This window comes from Notothenia coriiceps, unplaced genomic scaffold (assembly GCF_000735185.1).
Source record: "Notothenia coriiceps isolate Sejong01 unplaced genomic scaffold, NC01 NC01_scaffold00032813, whole genome shotgun sequence".
In the NCBI taxonomy this organism is placed as follows: Eukaryota; Metazoa; Chordata; class Actinopteri; order Perciformes; family Nototheniidae; genus Notothenia; species Notothenia coriiceps.
Genome location: NW_011365514.1, coordinates 64,419 through 71,866, shown reverse-complemented (window position 1 = coordinate 71,866; position 7,448 = coordinate 64,419). Strand labels below are relative to the sequence as shown.

Below are 7,448 nucleotides of genomic sequence, written 5' to 3'. Positions count from 1 at the left end.
TCCACGATCCCCGTCTGCTACAGAAAGATGAAGCAGCTTCAGTCTCTACAGCTGGAGAACAACCCTCTGCAGAGCCCCCCCGCACAGGTACACACACACACACACACACCCAAATACACACAGACGCACTCAATTTGAATGTTGTGGAACCGTAAGAGGGTCACTGCATGCTCAATGTTCTGGACTGATTAGACCTCATTTAGACTGGATTACATTAACTAACCATGCACTTCACATCTATTCCACTTAGTCCACCAAATGGGCTGATCTGCCATGGCTGTAACCTTGTTAATGCTTAATTACTCAAATATCTGTATATATGTACATTCAGTGGATCATTGCTTAACTCCCGTTATTTGTTATGTCTATTATACTGTAAATACATGTTTATTCTTATTTAATTTGTTATTTTACTCGTATTCTTTTCCCCCCAATGTATATTCCATGTATATTATCTGTGTTTCTTCTTATTCTGTTGCTGCCATAACATGTGAATTTCCCTACAGCGATAAATAAAGCTCCATCTTATCTTATCTGTTTCATATAAGTCAAGCACATTTGCCGGCATAAGTAGTGGACATGTTTTTTCCATTCAGAACTACCGGATTTAATTTAATCTTCCTGCGTCATTACTGTAGAGTCAAATCGAAGATTAATGCTTCTATTCATTGGTTTTCCTTGGCTATTATGCTACTGAGAGTATGCACAGCCTTGCGGAGATAATGGGAGATTCAATAAAATGCGGACAGCGATGTGTCCGATTGAAATGATTGGATGTGGCCTACGGTTTATCATAAAGCGTATCTATAAATACTCTCTTCCACATTCTTAGTGTTCAGTCTTACATGACAGTTGATCCGTCCAACAAAAAAGGTGTGGATCTAAGTGCCTGATTTTTTTCTCCTTTTGAGACATGCGGCACTGAAATTAGACAGACTTTATAAGGATTTTATTCTGCCAGTTCCCTAGTAAAAAGTCTGGATTGAGCCCATGTGCAAATTGTGCCACTACTTTTTTGGTATTGCTCTAAATCAATACATACAGTCAAGGTAAACAAAAAGCTACTTAAAGTCCCCTATTATACGGTTTTTCATCAATGTATTATAGGTCTCAGATATATATAAAACATGTCTCTGAAGTGTTCGGCTCCAAACACCAAACAGATCATTGCAGCATTACCCATAATCCCCTCTGTTTCAGCCCTGTTTCCAAAGTACTGATTCTCTGTCTGTTAATTTAGATGAAAATAAGGAGCCCCTCCCCACGCCCCTCTGAGAGAGATTTGGTTAAAAAGAACACAATGGTGCTCTAGGAGATTCAGGTGATAAGGTGGGGGGGGTTGGTTATTGGCTAATGGTTACACAAGCCAAAACATCGTTATGAAATCATAAAGTGGCCAAATTCTGATCAGCTCATTTTCAGACAGGTTTTTATAGAAATGGATCAGGACAAAAAGAGAGAGAATCTTTGTTCCTGAAACTTTCAGAATCTCTTCACACAGAGGGGACACTTGTTGCTGTAGAAGAGACATGAAGAAGAGGGGACACATATTGATGTAGAAGAGACATGAACAAGTGGATTTTGCATAATAGGTGACCATAATTGAAGCAGGAAGGCGGAAAGCATCGTTTTTTGGTCTTGTCGAAAAATGTCGAAATATTTCTGATCTCATCGTACAAATTCAAGGTTTTATCAGGTGTCAGTGGGCTAAAACTAAACAGCACACAATACAGAATAATGCAAGCCTTACCCTTTAGAGAGTATATGTTACAATGTAATAACATATCAGAAAGTTCTGATTACAATATTTATACTTAAAATGTTGCTTAAATAAAAAATAGTTCATGTAGTGTGTACTGTGTACCATTTGACATTATAATTTAAGAAGTTGAGAAGGGTTTGTTTTCAGACAAATCCTGAATATTTTGGCTTCATTGGAATCTATTGTAATCTATCGTTTTAAGCTCACTGTGACTGAATGAAGTGCACTCTGCGCATCAATATTATAAAACACAAATGCATTATGAATTGATGGACAGATGTAAATAAGAGATGGAGTCCGGTCAACGGGGTCTCTCCTTAATGTAGGTCTGCTGGTTCCTTCCTAGCACAGGATAATGGATCCTTCAATTCCTAGACATTAAAAGACAATGAGATATGCAGTGGGAGAAGGATGGGGGGTGCAGGAGACGAAGAAGGGAGTCAAACAGTAGGGAGACACCTGGGGAATAACGGAATAGCGATGAAGTCATGCTGGGTGTCAGGTGGTTCAAAAGAAGTCGGTAGACAGCTGCGATATTCACCAGGAAATAACTTCTCTTTGCCTGACACCTAATCTTATAAAAGAATGAGTGATTATGTTCAAGGACACCCAAAAGAGTGCTACATTCATGCTTCAATTCTTCTTAGCCAATAAGACATGTTCAATTATTTATAGAAACTATTGTTTTTCTTGCATTCTTTTGTGTCATTGTGTCATTTTCTCTGCATATTATACTCAAGAAAATGTTCCATCTATAGACTTTTCTTTTTCTTAACCCCCAAAGCCTGGATGAAAATGAATCAGCATGCCCCATCTTATAGTCTCCCAAATGAAATGAAATGAACTGAGGCATACGTTGGGTCTTTCAAAGGCGGAACCCTGTATAGCAAGTAACAGAGGACCGGGGGGACGTTTTGTTCCAACGCACTAAGAAGCCTCAACAATCCTCTCCAGGACCACATTAATGATACCAAGATGAACTTTGGTAGAAGAGCGCCATACCAATGATTATTCAAAAGTCAGAAAAACCCATGTCGCATCATTAAAAGTCAAGCAGAGCGAGCTGGACTGAACACACTGAGGGATAACTTTCATTATTCAAGAAAAAAGTGAGTGAATAAAGATTTTATTTTTTCTGAGGCATTAATGGAGAATATGAATAATAGGCACCACTTCATCTCCTGCATCCCCTCCCCCCTCATTTCACCCCTTCCCTACCAGCTCCTCCGCCCCCCACCCCCTCTATGTCTCTGCTTCTCATTCATCCTCTCCATCGCCACGCTTCACATCTCATTCTGATCAATGTCTTCTCTGGAGAACCCTGACTGAATTCAGATTAAACGCTCTGCGCTCGCCTCACAAATCAAACCTGAGAGCCTGAGCTGCTGCAAGCACATCTTCCTCTTCCTCTCTGATTCCTCTGTTGCCATGATTTTCCAATCATCAGAACTTATTTGTACGTTTCTACTCTTGTTCCAAAACCATCTTTCGCATCATGTCTTTTTTCGACATAGTCAATAGTCACAAGAAAAAGAGGGAGCGAAGTTAAGAAGCTAAGAGAGGCCAATGGCTGAGTTCGTAAATTGACCTGAACTGACCTCCATGGCCATGACTGGACACACACACCCAATAACACACACATGCAAATTCTGACGGGCTCATTTCCTCTGAGGGCATCGGGTTAGCTCTTTTTCTTCCTCTCCCCCGGCATACAATTCAACTTTCTATGGTTCAAGCTTTCTCTCTCACACACACACACAAAAAAAAAACACACACACATACTCTCTCATTCAGACTTTTGAAACGTGAAATGAGGTCTGGCTGAGACCAGCGGCCAGGCAGCTTCGGTGTGATGAAGTGAAACGTTTGTTTTCCACTAACTCTCCTCTAGGTAATGATCATGTGCTTTTTTTCTGTTCTGCCCGGCCTGCCCTCTCTAGTGGCTCGAATGAAATGTATTAATACACTTTAAGACTGAATAAGATCTATGTAACGTTATACACCTTTCTCTTTTTTGAACTGCACAGTTCAACTGGAGTTTTATCCATTTCTTCCTGCGACTGCAACAGCCAGAGTATTACAGGGATAATCCACAGTGAGCAAGAGTCAAATTGGGTTGGATTTAAAAGGATGTTCGACACTGGAATATGAATAAAATTGAAATAGCTTCCTGGGTTGGCCCAGAAAAAAACTGTCTGACAAAATGGCCAAAATCAGGTCCCATTTCGCTGTGTCCCAGATATCAGAAATGGTTCGGTTAAACCTGGTTGAGGCTGATCGTTGGATATCAGTAAACTGTTTATTACTGACACTAAAAGGAAGTACAACATGTTCACCATGGGTGACCTGTTCAGACAAACTGTACAACTGTGGGTAATATGAATCTGCCATTAATTAGGCACAATTGCAGTTTAAGGTTTTTTAGACACAGTAGCAGTGGGCTCTGTCTCTAAATGTACATGTTTGCTTCTCATATACCACCTCTGTACGAGAAGACATGTTACCTTACTCCAGAATGGGACACCTGAATGATGTAAGCTAAAAAAGTAATTTGTGTTTTTGAATGACTGAAAAGCAATGCAATTAACAAACATTTCTATTCATCTTTATTTTGCATGGCCATTGCCACATTCATATTACTCATTTGGTTTGATTCAAGTAATCACGACAGGACTTCGTCATCCCCAATTGTTTATTTTGAATATAATATTAAAAAAAGATATTACCTACGCTAAGAAGGTCATGATTTATAGCAATTTTTGTTTTTCCGTTCGTCTGTCTGTCTGTGGGATTACAAAAAACTATTGACCCAATTTTTGTGAAACATGGCTGGATATAAGAATGCAACACAATGTATATAACTCCATTGTGTCAAAACAAGGCAGAAGTATGGCTTATTAATTATTCGCCATAAAGGGCCACCACAAGGATATCAAATGGGGAATCATTCAAAGTATGGTGAATGATAAATAATATGTCACACATATGCCTGGTTAATGTTGTGCAACGTTCATAAGTGTGGTCACGTTCTATCCACTTTGGGATCTGGGCGCAGCTGCTTCTGCAAGAGTTTTCTACTTTCACTATGAACCGTTGCTTCTTGCATACATCTTCGTTCTTGGAGATGACTGGGCAGACTGTTGGTACTCCAGTGGAACTATTTTCAGTTCTGAGAGTCTGCGACGCTGCAGTGCGAAACCCAAAAATGGATCTGCTTGGGCATCTGCTCAAACTGGAACTGCCTCGTTGGAAAAGGGGTTTATGTGAGCTGAATCTCCTGTAAATAGTGTACAGGTCAATTCAACCATGCTTTGTGAATTGGGTGTGCAAACCTACGGTAGGTGTGTGATCAAACTTTCTACATAGCATAGTAGAGTCTGATTTTGAGGAAAAGTAGCAGCACAAAGTCCTAGACACAGCCATTGAAACGGTTACACGTGAAAACGTAAGATGCTTTTAGGATGGAAGAGTTGTATTTACTTTACAAAAAGACCGGAAACAAGTAAGAATCAAATAATTTCATGCTGATCTTTGCTCTCCGTAAGTGTCAAATACCTCATTACACTTTGCATATTTTCTGCCTAAACTAAATATTGAGTACTATGACTTTGTGTAACTTTATGTTAACTTGCCCAATTATTTCTTTCCACTTTAAATTGTGGGGCTGTTTATGTGTATGTATAAAGTATCCAATTAAATCTCAGAGTTGACACTTTAACCTCATTATCATTGAGCTTGAGCACAGACTCAAAAAACAGAAATGTAATATTTGTGGCTGTGACTTTGTGGTATCTGTTGCTTCTTTAATACACCAACTCACGCCAGAAAGAGACATATGTTTTTCAGTGTGGCATCTCTAGTCTATTTATAAACAAGTGCTTAAATCACATGGACTGCCAGAAAACTATCTCACTGAATACTTTGTAAAATTATGCAAAGACACAAAATAAATAAAATCATGAACAAATATTTGAATATTCTGCTATGACATTAAACACATAAGTTATATTTCGATTGGCTCTTATTCTTGTTATACATTAGTCAGAATGGCTTTGGTAGCATCACCAATTTAATACGCGAGAAACTCCACATTCCACACCCTTTATGCAGGCACATCGTTTAAAAACATAGTCAATTAAAAAAGGGGTAAAAGAGAAGTGAGAAAGGCTTTTCCAAAATCATCAATCAGTCTCAGTGCTGGCACTTTTAAAACAAATATAGTAGTTGACATTTTGCACCAGCTTTGTATCTGCTTAAGGTTTGAAGTGCTTGCCAAACTCTATTTTCCTCTATCCTAACATGTTTACTTCTGCCAAGGGCCAAGTAAAAGACTTTGTGATTTGTTTTCTGTTCAAAACTGTCAAACACGGTCCTGACTTCTTCACTTCATTCTCAGTTAGGCTTTATTTGACAAATGTAAATGACTTGCAACTGTCAGATAATAAACAGCAGTTGGTTAAGCATATTATTTAAGGCTATTACCATAACAGCTCTGAGTCTCCCAGGATTTGGTGCTGTGAAGCAGATCTTCCTGCGGTTTTTGGAGGTAGTGGTGCATCCATCACACATCATTGAGCTACTTCTACATCATCACAAGCTTTATTTTGAGTTGACGCTTCTCATGCTGACTACTGTTAGAAATTAAAATCAATGTTTTAATGGGGAAATGTAGTTTAAACATGCCGTCAGTTTTAATGCTCTTTTATACTGAAAAACCAGAAATTCTTGTGCACAAGCACTTTAGGGCTCAAAAGGGACTTCAATCCGAGCGAATAGGCCGAAGCATCATGTCCGAGACAAACCAGACGACCAACTTTTTTTCAGGACAACGTAATCTTTAAATCGTCGCAATGTTAGATCGAACGTTAAACCCAAGTAATATTAGTTTTTTGGATCTTTCGTATTCGGTTGTACAAAGAACCTTCCCAATTGTTGACTGTTGAACCGAATATAAAGTTTCATCACTATTTGACACGAAGCAAATAAGAAGGGCAGGTCCCTCTCTTCGGAAATTTTCCTCTGATTTACGCTCGAGAGACACTTTCAAGTTGAACCCCATGAAATAAATTTTTTCGCGCCGCAACCAGTGTTCGCTACTATAACAAGTCAGTCCTGTTTGTCCGACACTAGGCGAGGAGAAAAAATCCGTTTCCTCTTCTCCTCTTTAGAGAAGAGGCGACGAAAATATTTAGGGCAGAACGACCCGGAGGAGGGGCGGTCCCGGCCGAGCGGAGCAAGGTTACACTGGGGGGGAACAACGTAACCCTAACCAAGAAAGTGTACAGTATTATATACCGAATTGTGCCCGGAAAAGAGGAGTATTAACAGAAAGTAGTGAAACAAGTCATGTGTGTAAGATTTGCGACGATTAGTATATGAGATTTTTTATGAAGAGCCCGAGCAACCCAAAGGCCAGTAAGGCGCTACAACAGTGTACGGAATGAGCAGAAATTTTTATTACATAAGTCTTTATTTGACATTGAGAATTTAAATTATAAGTCGTACCATCATAGAGCTGTAGATCAACGAATCAAAATTTAGTCTCCGAAGGCCCAAACGTGGCTGAGGTATAGTAAGCCGATGATTAAGTGGAGAAATCCCTTTAGCATTATAATCGGGTGTAAACGATTGACGGATGCCACCTACTTTCCTAAAGTCCTTATTTTCGGAATATGACGAGAAACGA

The 7,448-nt window shown here is 39.3% G+C and overlaps 1 protein-coding gene across 1 annotated transcript in view; it reads right to left on the bottom strand.

Annotated features, from left to right (window-relative positions):
* Positions 1–7,448, bottom strand: part of LOC104961186 (neural-cadherin-like) — a gene marked incomplete at its 5' end in the record, with an annotated part of 68,308 nt that overhangs the window by 320 nt on the left and 60,540 nt on the right. The window lies entirely within an intron of this gene.